Source organism: Protomyctophum bolini, assembly GCF_963924005.1.
Source record: "Protomyctophum bolini genome assembly, chromosome: 5".
Taxonomy (NCBI): Eukaryota; Metazoa; Chordata; class Actinopteri; order Myctophiformes; family Myctophidae; genus Protomyctophum; species Protomyctophum bolini.
The window spans coordinates 5461829-5481539 of NC_137866.1; the positions used below are offsets into that span (position 1 = coordinate 5461829).

At 44.3% G+C, this 19711-nt stretch overlaps 1 protein-coding gene across 1 annotated transcript in view; it reads left to right on the forward strand.

The window, feature by feature from the left end:
- The window catches only part of ptpn18 (protein tyrosine phosphatase non-receptor type 18), a gene marked incomplete at its 3' end in the record, with an annotated part of 53506 nt that overhangs the window by 18821 nt on the left and 14974 nt on the right, over positions 1-19711 (forward strand). The window lies entirely within an intron of this gene.

Consider the following 19711-nt stretch of genomic DNA (forward strand, 5'->3'; position numbering starts at 1 on the left):
CATTTGGTAGCAAGAGCAACACATTATTCACTCAAATTGGGGTCAACTCTAGCAAGGAAGGACAATTACAATGGCAAGAATTCCTTTCAATAGGCATACATGGACACAGCTGCTCCCAGCACCTTTAATCTAAATCCAGATGTATGAGATAAACCGTAATCATCATCGCCATTATCCATTTGTCATATACCTGGTCTAAATGTGTATATATGAAGGACCATGGATGGTGTCAGATAGAAGGACTATCGCTCAGGTTTCCATAATACATAAATATGTATTATGTATAGGACCCCCTCTCAATAAACACATTCTGCTCTCATTCTGATTCTCCTCTCCTCAATTATCCTTCTCAGGAGAGGAGAGGAGGGGAGGGAGGGGAGGGGGAGGGGAGGGGAGGAGAGGAGAGAGAAGAGGAGAGGAGAGGAGAGGAGAGGAGAGGGAGAGGAAGGAGGGAGAGGGGAGGAGAGGGAGGGGAGAGGAGAGGAGAGGAGAGGAGAGGAGAGGAGAGGAGAGGAGAGGAGAGGAGGGGAGGGGAGGGGAGGGGAGGGGAGCAGAGGAGAGGGGAGGGGAGGGGAGGGGAGGGGAGGGGAGGGGAGGGGAGGGGAGCAGAGGGGAGCAGAGGAGAGGGGAGGGGAGGGGAGGGGAGGGGAGGGGAGGGGGGAGGAGAGGAGAAATAAGAACAAGTACGATAAGAGCGGAACAGATGAGATGAAAGGAGGAGAGGACTAGACCCTCAAGTGGCTTCAATTAAGAAAATTACAGAGAGAGGGAGAGAGAGAGAGGGAGAGAGAGAGAGAGAGAGAGAGAGAGAGAGAGAGAGAGAGAGAGAGAGAGAGAGAGGGAGAGAGAGACCTAACTGTCTAACTATGTCCTGATTACAGGGATCCAATGGAACCATTGGACCAACACAGTCATGCTAACCCAGACCCAACCCAACCCAACCCAGACCAGAGCTAGCCAGGGGAGGGCTATTTTAGGCACACGTTGGCTGAAGAAGTTATTTTACATTTATAGAAAATGGTCATTTCATTGCTTTTTATTTATACAGACAGTTTATGAAACTGGAGAGACAGACATACGACAGACAGACACTGAGAGGTGAGATAGTGTAGGAGCGACAGACAGACAGACAGCTCTGAGCGCCTGACAGACAGTATAGGAGAGGTATAGGACAACGGAAAGGAGACAGTATAGGAGTGACAGACAGTAAAGCTTAGAGCGAAGTGGTGTATAGTTGAGACAAACAGTAGGAATTAATGCTGAGAAGGAGACAGGGTAGGAGAGACACAGTAGGTTGGCTGAGAGACAGACAGTGTAGGAGAGATAGACAGGTTGACTGAGAGGGAGACAGACAGTGTAGGAGAGATACACAGTAGGACAGCTGAGAGGGAGACAGGGTATAGGAGAGACACAGTAGGTTGGCTGAGAGGGAGACAGGGTAGGAGAGACAGACAGTAGGACAGCTGAGAGCAGTGCTTCCCTCACTTTTAGCCCTGTGACCCAAAAGAGAAATGTGATATCTGTCTCCCTGGGACCCAAACTAGTGAAAACAGCAGTTCTACAAGCTCACAGCTATTTCACTACTACTTAAACAATTTTCTAATTTGATTTCTTCATGAAATTACTGAAAAAAATAGTATCAAGTGAAGATAGACAAGAAAGAGGCAGAGAGAAAAGTGGAGAGACGTGCAGCAAAGGTCTAGCAAAGGTCATCATGAACGGGACTCAAACACATGACGCGCTGTCAGGCTAAACCCCTATCATGCGCCTGGACCACTTGGCCAGTGGGCGCCCCTGGAGTTTATTTTTTATTCAGGAATGTTTAATGAAAATGTTTTGGAATAATAATAATTAAAACAAAAGGTATAGGAAACAAAAAATATGTCCGCGACCCACAAATGGGTCCCCACTGTTTGGGAGTGAGTGTGTAGGGACTAGACAGACTGCAGGTAGCCTCAGAGACCCAGACGTCAGGAAACCTGAGCGATAGTCTATCCATGGTCCTTCTATCTTACAGATAGTGACACCATCCATGGTCCTTCTATCTTACAGATAGTGACACCATCCATGGTCCTTCTATCTTACAGATAGTGACACCATCCATGGTCCTTCTACATATCTTACAGAATATCTGCTCTTAAAATCTACTCCATAAGAACTGAACCTGGGTCAGCAGCTCAGCTCAACTCAACATGGCACACAGCAGTCCGATTCATACCCAAAAGGCCGACCTCCAAGAGTTGGTAGATCTGCTATTTTCGCCACACACACACACACACACACACACACACACACAATGTTCAATGTATAAATTGAGGAGTGAAGCTGAGATGTGTCTTCGAAGTTGATCTCCTGTCCTGACAAAAGTATCAGCCTGCCTGGATAATTTATTGTTCACTGACATTCATGAGCATAACCTTTGCTCAAATGAAATCAGGATGACATTAAGAATTCCTGCAAAATGATGATGGTTCAATTGCTTTCTAGAAACTTTATGTCTGCTGGTTTTCTATCCTTCCGGGACCTCTAGTACTGTTGGCTTTATATCCTACCAGGACCTCTAGTACTGTTGGTTTTATATCCTACCAGGACCTCTAGTACTGCTGGTTTTACATCCTACCGGGACCTCTAATGCTACTGGTTTATTACAGGAGTGTATTATGAACTTAAATATGTTAGCTAAATGTAGGTGGCAATCGCAGAGTCAGACTTTTCTGACTGTGGTTGACTGACACATGCGTACAGGGGAGGATTATCCAGGGGCCTCTGCGCTATAGGGGGGCCCCTGAGCTTCAGCCTCCACGTGGCTTCGTTGCTGTCACACGGAGACTCAAGCTTAGGGGCTCCCAAAAAGTGCAACGTTAATAACAGTTATTCACTTTGAACTTTTGGCCAGCTTATCATGGCAATAGAATAAGCCCAAATGTCCTAAACCAGTGGTTTTCAACTGATTGTGAATGAGGGACTGACTTATAATCAACCTGGAGACCACTATTGTGTTGGATATGGGCTAAGATTAGTGCATTTGTATCATCCCATGTGTGTATACAACATCCCACTGTGTCTCAACTCTCAACCAATGGTCCAAGAATTTCATAATAATAATGACTCATCCAGACATTCTGGTGAACTTCCTTCCCCCTCTTGAGATTTTAACTCCCTTTTGTATGTTGAATCTCTTGACCTCCCACTTGTCAGTAAATGACTGCATAGATCAGGGGTGTCGAACTCATTTGGGGCGAGGGCCGCATTGGTCAAAAGGTCACTTGATGGGGGCCACAACCAGTTGCGGACGCACGCTCGATGTCTCAAGCCCAACACACACCGGCTCCGTCCGACGCGGCATGTCAGCGCACGTCGGACGCCGCCGGTGTGCCATAGGTTCATTGAAAATGATGGAGGCGGCTGTTTTGACGCGCGGCGTTCGCAGACTGTGTGGGAGGCCCTTCAGTCAGTCACTGCTATAATATCTATCTATCTATCTATGCTCAGACCCAGCCAGCCAGCCAGCAAGCCACACACATAGTGCTCAGACCCAGCCAGCCAGCAAGCCACACACATAGTGCTCAGACCCAGCCAGCCAGCCAGCCAGCCAGCCACACACAGTGCTCAGACCCAGCCAGCCAGCAAGCCACATACATAGTGCTCAGAGCCGGCCAGCCACACACATAGTGCTCAGACCCAGCCAGCCAGCAAGCCACACACATAGTGCTCAGACCCAGCCAGCCAGCAAGCCACACACATAGTGCTCAGACCCAGCCAGCCACACACAGCTCCGTAAGGGAGTGGTTGCACCACTCAAAAAATCTTCAAAAAACTGAAGAGGCTACTGGAGATTGGAGAACCTGATTTGGACATGATCTGATGCAGGACAATGTCACTATGACAGAAAGAGAAGATGGGTCTTCACACATTCACACACACACACACACACACACACACACACACACACACGACTTTGTCCCTATAATGTGCACGGCACCGTTCTACTTCATCATACCACACAAGAGACGCCACACACCAGTATGGAAGAGAGATAGTCACTTACTCACTTGTTGTAACTTGTAGGGATGCCACAAAGTGAACATCAGCCAAATTGAATAGTCGAAAGCTCTGCCGATTAATAATCGATTAATTGAACCCACCCCCCATATTAATCAATATCAGATAAAACGTATAAGATTTTATATTATGCACATGCCATGGTCACATAAACATTATGTTGAGTGCATGCTTTGATGGTTACAGTTATATAATCAGTTTTGATGAGTAAACCTTTGTGGAGATCTTCTCAGTTCTCATTGTATGCTAGTTACTGCCATTCAGGATGGAAAATGAAATCCATTTGGATTTGGGGAGAAGTAGTTTCATAAGGGGCTGGTATGAAGTACTTGATATAAAGAGAACATGTTCAGTTCACTAGTCTACACTCTACTCTACACCTGCCTTCATTTCATCTGATTGTCTGTCTGGCAGGCACTTAACAAGCAATCGTTAACTGTGTCTGTTAGAGAGAGGGGCAGAGAAGAGTGGCTTTGCTCAACTTGATTTATACTTATATTCTCCACTCTGATGAAGGTACATGTTCGATATTATTATTATTATTTTTTCTTGAGGCAGGCGGGCCACATTAAATGACATGGCGGGCCACATTTGGCCCGCGGGCCTTGAGTTTGACACCCATGGCATAGATGGTCATCATGTCACCAGATCATTCAGTTCACTGTTTCTCAACTAGTAGAAAGAAAATGTAAAAAGAATCCTACATTACTAAATGCATGGTCAGGTCAGGGACCACATGCAATACGTCCACCCCTGTCCTAAGCCATCATATTGTTTATTGTTTATTGTTTATAAGGATCCCCATTAGCTTTTGCCTTGACAAAAGCTAGTCTTCCTGGGGGTCCGACACAGACAAACATTTAACATTTAACAAAGGCAATACTTACAATTGTTTACAAACACTAACTCAAAATAAAACATAGTAAAATAAAATAAGAAATAAACAATAAACATATAGGAGAAATAAAAAACAAAGAAAAACATAGCAAAAATCACTTTCAACAAATTATACATTTGAATTATTATTTCCCCAGGGTTACTGCAGTATGGTTTACATAAGGTGTTCTTTTAACTTGATTTTAAAGATGAATTTTGCATCACATGATACTGTATATATTACTGCAAGTGTTTAAACCCTCAGTTTAGCCATAAGGCTTCCAGAGGGAGGTCTCCAAGGGGGGGCCCTTTGCATGTTGGTGGCCCAGGGGCCCTTTATCTCTAGATAAAGGGCCCCTGCATGCGTACGCAGACACCTTGTAGGCCTCTGTCCATATTTCACATTTTATACATACTGTAAATAAATGCCCAACTTCATCAAACAAGTGTTTCACATAAATATGGTGAAAATGATTTAAATAGCATAGCAATAAAAAAAAGGAACAATGTTGGCCATACAAGCTTTCCACCCCAACACATACACGACTACGACAACAACTAAATTATTATTAGGCTAATTGCTTTTTTCTCAAACCCGCTCCCAGTTCGTGACAACTAATGAGTGTGTGTGTGATAAATGTAATGGTTTTTTACAGTGATACGCTGTGTTTAATACAGATATATTGCGTCACATTGAACTCAAAGGGATTATATTTCTCCTCCTCGTAAACTTTCTGGCTCTGTATTAACGAGATGAAGAAACATTCATTGGAGAAATATGTCTTTATTCAAACGTGTGAAAACAACACAGCTTTCATTTCTTTACTGGCTCATGAACCTAATCAGTCCTTTCCCTCTCCTCTGTTCTGCCTTCACTACATCTCTCTCTCTCTCTCTCTCTCTCTCTCTCTCCCTCTCTCCCCCACTATCTCTCTCTTTCTTCACCCCCCCTCTCGCTCTCTCTCCCTTTACTCCCTCTCTCCCTATTCCTCTCTCTGATCCTCTCTCTCCCCACTCACTGTCTCATCCCTCCTCTCTCTCTCTCTCTCTCTCTCTCTCTCTCTCTCTCTCTCTCTCCACCTCTACCCCCCCCCCCCCCCCCTGCATCCCCCTGTCTCCCCCTGTCTCCACATCTGTGTTGTGGAGAATAAACCACTATCTGAGGCAGGCTGGTGGACTGTACCAACTCCAACGGGTTGTAGACAAAAAAAAAGAGAGAAGAAAATAAGAATAAAATAAAGAACAAATAATACATATCCTGACTCAAACCCCATCAGACTACAAATATTCAATAATTCTTCAATCAATCCGATGATTTCTAACAAAGAGAACAATCAACGCAAATTGGACACCCATTGGACACCCACCCCCATGTCTTAGGATGGTACGTCCCGTATAGTGGGCAGGTCTCTCCCTCTCTCTCTCCCCCCTCTCTCACTCTCTCTTTGCCCCCCCTCCCTCCCCTCAATCTCTCTCTCTCTCAAATGGAGAGTAGTGGGTTCTAAGAGAAGCTGCTGCTGTTGTGAATCGTTCTAATAGACACGCAAACAGACACACACAAGAACAAGAACTCAAGACAAGACACCCTGGATGTTTTTGAGGAGGAACGATACTTGGGGATTATTTAAACGCGTTTTATCTTTTTTTAATACATTTTATCTCAGGGGCTTTTTGTGTTTTGTTTTTAATGCACGGAGGAGCCAAGGATCCGAGCTGTTGTAGTGCTGCTGCCGAGTGGATGTTAAAGAAAACGCAGGAGGTTCTGAACTCAGGTAAGAAGCAGCCTTTGCAGAGCTCGTGTGTTTTGAAACCCCTCTCTCTATCCTTCAGAGAAACGGACTTTGAGTTACAAACAACTGCACTCGGGATCGCCTTGGCTTTCCTCCCCGTCCAGCCTGCCGTGCCAGAGCCTACAACAACCACATCTCTTCGCTAGAAAAAAAATTGACGATGTGCAAAGCTCGCGAATTGGCGAAAGCGACGCGCTGTGAGCTGTGAGCGTGCACAGCGGCTATTTTCGGCTAATGTGTTCGCCCCCTAGAATAATATGGATGCTGTGCTACTGGTGGGGTTGTTCAAGTTATTTTACAGCGTTGCTTTGCGAGGGCCAGGCAGAACCGAGCCGGACTGAATAAGGTTCTGTTCCGAAGGTTGCGTGTGATATAATGTAATTTATATGATATTATTATTTCACCCCGGTTTGTCTGTCTGTCTCCAGTCAGTCTGTCTGTCTGTGTGTGCTTGGAAAACGCCTTTGCATTTCGCCTCTTGCTCCAGTTTGAAATCCAACGTGGAGAGAAAATCTGTTATTTTTTGGAGATGAAATGTGTTTTTCCTGAGCCGTTTGGTAGCGAATAGAGGAGGCATATGCGTTTTGGTAGCTTGAAACGTGTTTTTTCTCGTGTGCGTGTGTGTGTGTGTGTGTGTGTGTGTGAGAGAGAGGGAGAGGGATAGATAGATGGGGGAGAGGAGAGGTAGGCTACATAGCGGCAAGACGCCGAACCCATTTAGAACAAAGGGTCGCGCAGATAAAAACATTAAAGTGTTGATGTGCTAATGCCTCGTCTTCCTTCCTGCGGTACCGGTGAATGCATTAAAGACACACCGGTTGTCAACGAATCACACGGTGTTTATATATCTGCACCCGGCCGGCCGGACGGACCCCGGCCGGCGCGGTGCTGAACGTGGCTGCAAAAATCTGCGTTTGTGCATGTGTGCATATGAAACATCACTTCTCCTCCTCCCCCTGTCCCTTTTTTTAGCCCAATCAATCAGTCGATCGATTAATATTATACCGTCGATAAACTGATCACGTTGAGTGCCGGGTCTATTTGGAATTATTAATAGTAAAAAAAAACCGTATTGATTAAAATCCGTACCCCTGAGTCTGAGTGCCTCCTGATAACATGAGATGGAGCTGATGGCCGTGTTTTAAAACCATGTGATGCTCAACCTTCCTCATTCCAATTTCCAAGGACCCCCAGTTTGATAGCATATAGTCCACGGACCCCCCCCCTCCCCCCCATTTGATACCATTTTATCTCTGGGACCCCCACGCACAGATTGTAGATGTTCATTTAACTGTCAAACGGAACCAAATGGACTCGTGTTTGGGTCCATTTGGTTCCATTTGTTACACTCTCAGAGTTACACACAGACCCAAAGCGGGGGTCCATTTGTTGTTTTTAAATAACCCTATAGATGAAAACACTCAGTGTCCATTCATAAAGGCTCGGGGAGTGGACGAGGGGATCAATGCTGAGCATTGATCAGGGTTAGGTATCAGTAACAGGCAGAATGGCTCTACAGATCTCGGGACAACACAATAAGAGTATTATTGAGCTCCGCGGGCGGCGGGCAGGAGGAATTAGATTACACCGTCTGGGAGGCTCCGTGCCTGGGCTGGCAGGGTGGACGTCTCCCCTGGTAACTGGTTACACCGTCTGGGAGGCTCTGTGCCTGGGCTAGCAGGCTGGATGTCTCCCCTGGTGACTGCTGCTCTCTCTCTCTCTCTCTCTCTCTCTCTCTCTCTCTCTCTGGTCTCCCCCCTATTTTCCTGTGGTCTCTTTTTCCACCCCATTTTTTCTCCCCCCCCCCCGCGATAACACCGGGGCTACATGTGGAAAAAACAGTCTCTCTCTCTCTCTCTCTCTCTCTCTCTCTCTCTCTCTCTCTCACACACACACACACACACGTGCGTGGCCCATGGTGCATGCGTGTGTGTGCGTGGCCCATGGTGCGTGTGTGTGCGTGCACACGCGCATGCTTTCATTTCATCAGAATGGTAAATCTTGGGGAGATCCATGCCTTTGATTCTCAGTAACCTTCATCACATAATGAAGCATAATGTAATCTTCGTCTTCATCGGCCATTACCTAATGATGCTGCTTCTGCAGTGTCCTCCATAACACTATACTATACAATTACAATACCATGATAACAATACATTACTGTAAATGGTGCATTTATATAGTGCTTTTATCCAAAGCACTTTAGATAGATTGTGCATTTACATTCACACACACATTCATACACCGACCGATGCTGGAGGAACCAACCTGCACATCGGGAGCAACTAGGGGTTCAGAGTCTTGCTCAAGGACACTTCGGGGGTTAGGGGTTCAGAGTCTTGCTCAAGGACACTTCGGGGGTTAGGGGTTCAGAGTCTTGCTCAAGGACACTTCGGGGGTTAGGGGTTCAGAGTCTTGCTCAAGGACACTTAGGGAGTTAGGGGTTCAGAGTCTTGCTCAAGGACACTTGGACACTCTGGGGGAACCCTGGGACTGAACCGGGAACCTCTACCGGCCGTCCCACCCCTGAGCCACTGCCGCCCCTATAAAATATAGTAATACATCACAACACTGTCTGCAACATAGTACATCACATATAACATAGTCAAATATCACAGTAATATGACATACTACATAGCAAGTCTCTGAGTATAGCAGAATTGTACACATACCACACATACCATTGTGATACCTATACTAATTATAACATAATACGTGTCATCCGTTTTCATTAACTATCTTCAGCTAACAAGATCACGAGGGCGGCGGTGGCTCAGGGGTAGAGTGGCTGGATGGAAACCGCAAGGTTCCCATGAGTTCAAACCCTGTGGGCTCCTCCAGAGTTAGTGTCGAAGTGTCCTTGAGCAAGACACTGAACCCCTGATTGCTCTCGATGTGCTGGTTGGTGCCTTGCATGGTTTCCGCCGCCATCGGTGTATGAATGTGTGTGTGAATGGGTGAAGGTAATGGATAAAGGCGCTATATAAATGCACCATTTGCGAATTGCGTTGTGTCTAAGATTGTAGATTTGCTATTTTCACTGAACGTTTGCCCCGTAATGGGGAACCAATATGTGGTTAATACAAACACGTGGTGAAATGGTGGTGTTGTGGGTACAGGTACAATTATTATCAATAACGGTATAGGTACAACGATTGTTGCAGGGAAGCGTTGGAAGCCGAATGAGGCTTTTGACTTGTCGGGCCATGTTGTTGGAAAAAGAGAGTAAGAGACCAAGCCATAGGCTTGATGTCAATCATGTCATATTTATAGCCATATCTTTACCACCGTAGGCTCTCTACAGTAGGTACATTGAACTGCATTCAGCAACAGTTTTTCACACCTTCCAACCGACTGATCTCCAGACTTCATTTGACTGCCAGTCTGTAGTAATGAGTAGTAGGCCTAGTGTCTGTAGTAATGAGTAGTAGGTAGTAGTCTGTAGTAGTCAGTACTTCAGTAGTCTGTAGTAATGAGTAGTAGGCCTAGTGTGTTTGGTGGAGAGCTACCAGTCTGTAGTAATGAGTAGTAGGCCTATACATTACTAGTACTAGTAGTACTAATACTAGTGTGTTTGGTGGAGAGCTACCAGTCTGTAGTAATGAGTAGTAGGCCTATACATTACTAGTACTAGTAGTACTAATACTAGTGTGTTTGGTGGAGAGCTACCAGTCTGTAGTAATGAGTAGTATAGGCCTATACATTACTAGTACTAGTACTAGTACTACTAGTACTAATACTAGTGTGTTTGGTGGAGAGCTACCTTTACAGAAGAAGGTTGAAACTAAGCCGCTATAAGGAACTGGCGTGTGTTTCAGAAGCTGTACCCAAAACAAACCTTTATACCAGGCGCTGTGCCGTGGCATCTCTTGACTCTATACGACATTCAGATGGTCAGGAACATATCATAAGGCTAAAAGGTGAACAAAATAATAACAATGTTAAGGTGTAATTCTAGCTTTAATTCTTCCATGCACACCTCTGTCTCATAAAACAGACTTCCAGTTTAAAAGATGACTTTTCCTTGTATGATTGTACATGCCAGGTTCGTCCTATAGCCGTAATCAGGAACTTATTTTAATGATACAAAAGGTTAATGTAAAACCAATGGTCTCCTTGCTCTTTTACATTGAGAGATTTTTTACAGTAGTCCTGCCTGAAGCACAGCATCTCTCCCCTGGACACGTGGGCATATATTCCCTGCTCGTGGTGTATATACGTTTCCTCTCCCGGCCCACATGGAAGACCAGGTTTCGAGTCCCCTTGCGTCGAGAGAGACGTGCGGCTGATGGATTGCAATTTAAAGTCTGTTTACACATGGAGGTAGAGGAAGGGGTCGGTCTGCAGGACGGCTGGAATTTCACCGTTTTTTAGGGGCAAAGGTACTTGGCCTTTGGCGTTGTAAATTCTTCACAGGGCACAGAGGCCAAATGCCATGGCAGGAAGGCCATCAAATAAAACCACGTTTTTTTAAGTGCACCGATGTAATTAATTTAATACATGTTTTTAATACATACTACATAGTAGGTCTATATCAGTGGGGGAAAAAAAGTATTAGCCCCTTTTGGTGTTAGCATTATGTTATGCTTTACCTATTGAAAAATAGCAGATCTACAAGCTCATAGCGCGCCACCGAGTCGAAGAACGACTGACAGAAACATAGCTTTTTTTTTAGAATCTGATCTCAGGTCAAAATGGGTTCAAAATAAACACATTACCGATATTTCATCCAAAGTGCTGACTCCTGCTGAGTCAAAGGTTGAGATACATGTTCACACACACATGTGCTCAACCCAGTGGCTGACTAATCCCAGTCACTGGACTCTTTTGAAGATGCTGAGTGAGTCAGGGGGAGTTCAGAGCTCCCAATCTCAACAAAAGACACTGCTGTTTAAAAACTATTGACTGGGAGAGAAAAAAAGGGAGAGGAGGAAAAAAAAGAGCCGACAGGAGAAAATGTTGAAATCAGCGTGGTGTGGGCGATGCATCAAGGCTGCTGCGGAGGCCTGGGGGCAGATCGTTTGTTTGAGGGGCAGAAGTATAAGGCCTGGGGGCAGATCGTTTGTTTGAGGGGCAGAAGTATAAGGCCTCGGGGCAGATCGTTTGTTTGAGGGGCAGAAGTATAAGGCCTCTGGGCAGATCGTTTGTTTGAGGGGGCAGAAGTGAGGCCAAACTGAAGGGCCAACGGTCTGGAATGACGACGGCTGCCATGACATTCCTGCCTTACTGGGCAGCCAGGCAGCAGATGAAGAACTACGTTTAAGCCAAGTCGATAAAAAAAAAGGCTTAAAAAAAATCCTAACATTTTTCTGAAAAACCCATGTTTCTATGTCAGTGGTGCTCAACCTTTTTCATGTCAAGGACCCCCAGAATTATCTAACTATTGGGCCACGGACCCCCATCTGAAAATATGTAGTTCCAGGGACCCCCCCCGGAAGCCAATATTTTAGTTAAAAATGTTCGCTCTGAAATATATATTCAAAGATTTGCACCACATTTTCACGACTTTTAAAAAATCGCAGAGTGTGTGCGCTTGTAGCGCGCCACTCGGTGAGCTTGTAGATCTGCTATTTTTCAATAGCTAAAGCATAATATAACACCAACATAACACCAAAGGGGTTCCCGCCCAAAATGGGTTAATAGATTTGAACCATTATATACTTTCAAAAATAGCAGGTGTAGAATCTTATATGAACTTAGATCCGCTATTTTTTTTTTATCGTGAAAATGTGATCGACTCTTTGAATAGATAATTTTTTTTAAAGCAAACTAATTTGATCTCATACAAATTTTTTCTTCTGGGGGTCCTTGGAACAATACCGGAGCCCAAATACTGTATATCGTTTTGGGCGTCCGACTCCTTGACATGAAAAACCACTGATATAACCTAACCCCAATTATATTATGTTTATTTTTTCTCTCCTGAAAACCGTTAGGATTCTGAAGACATTTTGTAGAATCGGCCTCAGGTCTTTATTTCTGTAATTGATTAAGATATGAAAAAACAACACGGTGTACTAGTATTGTTATTGCTGGCTTTAAACCTATGTAAACGCATTAACCTCCAGCAGCAGAGCCAATGCAATGTGATCATCAGTCTGATTGCTCTCAGCTCCATAACCACTAACCATGATCTAAAGACCGAGCCTCAGCCAGTGAACGACGTCGTGGGAGCGGCCAGACAGACTTGTGGGTCCATTTTGGTTCCATTTGCACTCTTGAGTTAACCCATTCTGACCTGAGATCAGATTCTAAAAATGTCTTCTACATCCTGACAGTTTTCTGAAAAAGCTATGTTTCTATGTCAGTCGTTCTTCTTCGATTTTTCAAAAATAGCAGACCTACAAGCTCGTAGCGCGCCACTCGGTGGCGCGCTATGAGCTTGTAGATCTGCTATTTTTCAATAGCTAAAGCATAACATAATGCTAACACCAAAAGAGGTTCCCGCCCAAAATGGATTAAACCACTATACAATGCTATGTATTTAATTGACCGGAGTTCCCCAGGGGTCTATCTGGACTCCCTTCTTTTTGCCCTGAAAATAGCTGATCTACAAGCTCACAACATGTCGCAATGCGAGATTATTATGCTATTTTTGGCCAATGTTTTCCGCGTGTGTGTGTGTGCATGTGTGTGTCCGTCTATATTAGCAGAATCATAGATCTCAGCGTAATGCAATTTCCTCATCACATCTCTGGCAGATGTCTGCATCCAATCCGTCTTATTGGAAAACCATCATTCACTTATGGAATATTGACAGGCCTTCCTGTGTGTGTGTGTGTGTGTGTGGGTGTGGGTGTGTGTGTGTGTGGGGTACATATGACATTTATCTCGGTTTGTTCCTATTATTGCTATCTATCTGTCTGTCTCACTTTACTGTACCTGTCTGTGTGTGTCTGTCTGTCTGTCTGTCTAATGTATGTCTAATGTATGTAATTTAATCCAAAGCACTTTGTCAGACGCTTGGCTGCTGAGAGTGTGTCTGTCCGCAAGCTATCTATAACGCACACACAGGCAGCATGCACACTTGCATGCAACACACACACACACACACACACACACACACACACACACACACACACACACACACACACACACACACACACACACACACACACACACATAGGCGCACGCTGGTATTACTATTCTGGTATTTAATACTATCAGCATCTTAAGAAGGACAGTTTTAGCCTCTAGACCTGCTATTTTTGGTGCACTTAAATGATGATTTCACCAATTTTAAGCCTATCTTCATATAATTGGTGCTCACTAATGCTCTTGAAAAGTCTTAGTCTCATAGCAGAGCCCGCCTACCAGTGACGACATTGTTTTCATGTATTTATTCATTTCAAAACAAGATTTAAAAGTTTTATTTGGACTTTTATATCAACGTGTGAACAATGTCTTCCATTATAGCATGCTATAACTTTCCAGGAATACAAAGCCTGCAATTTAGCTTGGGTTCCCCATTGATGATGTCACTGGTAGGCGGAAACAGAAATGGTACCATATTATCATAAAGCATTAGTGATGACCAATTATATGAAGCTGGGTTGAAAATGGGTGAGTTTATAACTTCTATTTCATCTCACTCCTCGGATAGGCTTACATTTCTTTATTTGTCTTTTTCTTTTCATTTCCTTTTTGCTATATTTCAATCATAATATTTATTTTAATTGTTTGTCTTTAATTTAAAAAAAATGCAAATAATTGTTTGTTTTATTGGCATATTTGAAATAAACATGACGACAAAAGTTTACAAATACAGTAAAACAAGTATACACACTTATTGCCAGTAGTTCCCCTCCCCATCACTCACACACACACACACACACACACACACACACACACACACACACACACACACACACACACACACACACACACACACACACACACACACACACACACACACACACACACACACACACACAAGTCCAGTCAGTCAGTGTTCTGTGTGTACACATGTGTTTACATGAGCTAAGCCTGTAGTGTTTATTTAAAAGTGTCTTCAGTAAACCGGGCCTTAGCGGCCTCTTCTCTCCTGGGTCACGTGACCTGTCTGTGTTGAAGTGCATAAACTTAAAATGACATCATCAACTGCCTCATGGTGACCTGACTGGACAAGATGTGATGAGTCATGTAGTCTGTCCTGTCCTGTCTGTCTTTGTAGCTCTCACTTTTCATGCTTATTTCTGTTCCATATCTCTTTCTCTCTGTCTCTCTCTGTCTCCCTCTCTCTCTCTCTCTCTCTCTCTCTCTCTCTCTCTCTCTCTCTCTCTCTCTCTCTCTCTCTCTCTTTGATGTCTTGATCTCACTGTAAAATCCTTAGTGTTGTTTTATCAATGGTCTGTCTGTCTTGCCTGTCTGTCTGAGTGTCTGTCTGTCTGTCTGTCTGTCTGTCTGTCTGTCTGAGTGTCTGTCTGTGGTGTCATCCTGTTTTACAGTGCCAATCCATCTGAAATGTCTCAGTCTCAATTATACTCGCACTGCTTTGCCTTTGGGGCATGTCAATCAATTCACCTAATTGCCCTCGGCCAATCAGACGTTGTATTTGATCCGATGGTCGGACGGTGGGCGGGTTCCTGGAGGTTTGGAGAAGACGCAGGTGGTTGTGTGAGGTTGCTAATTCAAATCCCTCCAATAGCGGCGGTGTGTCCCTGTGGTGTTTTTTTCCCCCCCGATGCTTTGGAAATCAATTTATCCATGGTGCCTTGGGATGTGTCAATCAATTCCCCCGAACAACCTTTAGTCAGTGGGGGAGGGGCTTCTCATAGCAGGGGGATCAACGATGTGATTGGTTGGGAATTAACCCATTCTGACCTGAGATCAGATTCTAAAAATGTCTTCTACATCCTGACAGTTTTCTGAAAAAGCTGTGTTTCTATGTCAGTCGTTCTTCGATTTTTCAAGAATAGCAGACCTACAAGCATGAGCTTGTAGATCTGCTATTTTTCAATAGCTAAAGCATAATGCAATGCTAACGCCAAAAGGGGTTCCGGCCAAAATGAGTTAACTGACAGATCGTATGCATATTCAATACACAAATGTTGAATTTAGGAAAAACAGCTGTTTTCCAAAATGGCTATTACCGAAGAGGGAGACCTCAGTGATTTAGTTAATCTCCTAACCAATCACACGAGCCATGCAGTTACAGATTTCGGTATAAGTCACCAATCAGTAGACTCTGGGTTTCTCTGAGCATCCTGACGCTGAAGGCTGTGAAGCTCCATTTGTTGCTCAGACACTTCATTATTCCTGGGAGTCCGTTTTCCAAACGGCTTCAACAGCAACGTCAATTCTATTCTGTCAAAATCAATCACATTCTATCAATATCAATTCTACCAACATCAATACTATGTAATGGGGCAGGACTTCCATCTTGGAATCGGAAGGTTTCCACTGTTATCCCTATATCTCCCGCTGGGTTAGTGTCTCGCTTTCACACCAGAAAGCTTTACTGCGATTAAAACCAATCCTGCTGCACATTGTCGGAAAAGTGCGCTTCGTTTGGTAGGAGTGAAGCCTCATTCGAATTCTAATGCAAGCATCAAAGAACCGCATTCTACTCCGCCGTGAAACGGGGGTTTCGCTTCGCTTCGCTTCGCTTCGCTTCGCTTGCAATCGCACTTGATTTCGATTCGGTGCAGGTGGGAATGCAATCGCATCAAATAAGGGAAATTAAGCAAACAATGTGGCAAATGAATGAGGAGTAAAGTTGGAGATGGGATATTTTACGCAGCGTTAATAGACGTGATCGAATGAGGAGACCGAAGCCCTCATCGAAATATGGTCAGATGAGCACTTTAAAAACGCATAAAAACACTGCAGTGTCTGTTTGTCTGTGCGTGAACATGGAGGGCTGTCACTGTGTGCTGGAGACTTTCTTCATCTTGTTTAAAATATAAATACTGCAAAAGTAAACGCATGCTTAAGCATGATCTATAAACTGTATATAGCGAACATGGCATATATGCATAGTAGCATACTAATTTTATATGATGATCCTAATCTACAGGAGTGCAGATTATAAACTAATTAAGGATCATTTTGCGCTCCCGTCTCCATGTGCCAAAAGAACAGTCAGTGCATGACCGACGCCCGCGCACACACACAGACACACACACACACACACACGTACCCAGTCCCCCGACAGCAAACCACACACATGCATATTGCTTCCACGTTACCCTCAAGTCCTAACTATTACTAGAAGTATAATTTTAACACCATAGATTTCACTGTGTAGTTCATGAGTTGAACACATTGATAAAGTTCTCTGCTGCGTTTCCAATTGCTGCGGATGATGAGCGCAGTGTGAAGGCAAATTAAAGCAAATTAAATAATAAGAATCCCTGCAACTACTCCGCCCATTCACATCGTGTGTGTGTGTGTGTGTGTGTGTGTGTGCACTTTGGATATAGGCACTAAATACTGTAAATGCACCATTTACCACCACATACTGTAGTTCATGTCTCGCGAGTGCTGCATCGTTGTACTGCACGATTCTTGCTCAAATGTGAATCTAGATTTTCCTCCACAATAATTGAGATCACGATTCTCATTTCTTCCATTGAAATATTTATTGTCTTTAGTCTGTAGTTGCTGAACATTCAAAATGAGGCACCTGGAGCCATAAACTACTGTGGCTTTAAACAGACAACATCAAAGTGCTTGACTTAAACCTCTCTTAAAGTCTCTCTCTTCTAGAAAAACACGAGTAACTAAAATTAATTGGACAGCCAACTAGTGCTGCACCATTCTTGGTCAAATTTAGACATGAGATCACAAAAATCTCAATCTTTTTTTTAATTAATTGTGTAGCACTACTACTTCAACACCCATTAAATGTTTGTAACTACAGTATAAGGTTTGGAATGTTTCAGTAGTGTTTGGAACTATTGATTGCCCCGTGCCAAGCGTTACTCCCACGTTCAGCCTGTGCTTGATATTATGTTCCAATTCAACCGTAGGTTGGTTTTGGCAATAAATGATTGACTAAAGATTCCCATATTTCTTGCATGATGAAGCTGAGGTTTAATATGTTTGTCTGTTGGATGGAGATGGGAGATTTTCATGATACTTGGAGGGAAGTTAACGTTGCACACAATGGAAATAAGACTGCCTTTTTGGGCTGAGCGTTTTTATAAAAGGTCAAGGTCACAATCTCAAGCTCAAGGAGAAAATGACATAATGGGTCATACACAGTATCTCAGAGACTTACACACTGATGAGGTCTGAAGTGTTGGATGCCTTTTCTTGCGCAAAGTATAATATCATTTGGAGTGATGTAATCTTTTGCAATCTATGATGTCCGCTGCACGCCAAGAGGTGATTTAACCCATTCTGACCTGAGATCAGATTCACACGAGGTTTCCACTGGGACACACACTGGTCTGATTAAAACCCATTCTGACCTGAGATCAGATTAAAAAAAATGTCACTCGTTCTTCGATTTTTCAAAAATAGCAGACCTACAAGCTCGTAGCGCGCCACTCGGTGGCGCGCTATGAGCTTGTAGATCTGCTATTTTTCAATAGCTAAAGCATGACATGATGCTAACACCAGAATGGGTTCCCGTTCAGAATGGGTTAACTCTGGGTCAGAGCGGGGCACGGGGCCAAATGAGTCGTCTGTACAGATGCACAATGCTGGCAGAGCTGTGAGCTCTCCTGAGTGACTGACTTCCTTCTAGGTCTATGATGCCATTTATATTTTAACCTATCTTGGGCGGGAACCCCTTTTGGTGTTTTAAACTTTAGCTATTGAAAAATAGCAGTAGTATAGGCCTGCTATTTTTGAAAAGTTGTGAAAATGTGGCGCAAATCTTTGAATATATATTCTTTCAGAGCGAACGTTTTTTAACTCAAATCTTTGCTTCTGGGGGGGGGGTCCCTGGAAAATCATATTTTCAGACGTGGAGTCGGCGGCCAAATGCATATAATTTTTGGGGTCCTTGACATGAAATACTGAGAACTACTGAGATAGAAACATGAGGTTTTTCAGAAAACTGTCAGGATTTTGAAGACTTTTTTTTAAATTTCGACGTCCGGTCTAAATGGGTTAATGGCTTGGCTCCCATGTGCACACTGCCAGTCGCTGACAGAGGTCATCCATACAGACCAGAGGGGTCTTCAACGTTTCTCAGGCCAAGGACCCCCTTGGCACTGAAACTGTGCTGCAGTCTGCAGATCAAACGTTTTCATACATTTCATAGATGGCTTCATTTGACAGAATTATCATCAGAATTGTGCAAATGAGGGGCACGGTGGCACAGTGGGTAGTGCTGTCGCCTCACAGCTAGAAGGTCCTGGGTTCAAGTCCCGCCCGGGACGCTGTGGGTGCTGGCGGGGTGTTCCCTCCTCCGCGTCATCAGTGCCCATTATACCCGAGGCGGGGCTGGCGAAAGGGCCTTTCTGTGTGGAGTTTACATGTTCTCCCCGTGTCCCCTATAGGCACAAAAAACATGCAGTAAGCCTGGTCTCTTAACTGCCTCCCTCTGGCCAGCCGGGGCGCCTGATGGAGGGGAAAGGAACTGGTTGGAATAACGTGTTCCTTCCACACGCTACGTCCAACCAGGGAAACTCCCCCCTGTCAGGTGTAAAGGAGACACTTGGACACTCAGGCATGCTCAGGCTTGCCCTCCCCATGTGACTGTCCCCCATATATGGGGACTAGGTTGGTGGAGGGTGTGTAGAGCCCAGGATCACATTAGATAATTGACACAGGGGTGAAAAATGGGTTACAAAATTGTGGGATAAGAATTATAAAAAAATAATTGTGCAAATGAACGTCTCCCTCTCTCTCTCTCTCTCTCTCTCTAGCGTGTACAAGCATGTAGATCTGCTATTTCTGTAGCATTCCCCTCCGTGGGTGGCACATGCCAGGCTGACATGTCTTATACGTATTGAAATAATATATGACATATATCTATGACAATATGCTCATATGTCCCAGACTCGTAGATATATCATCTGTGTGGA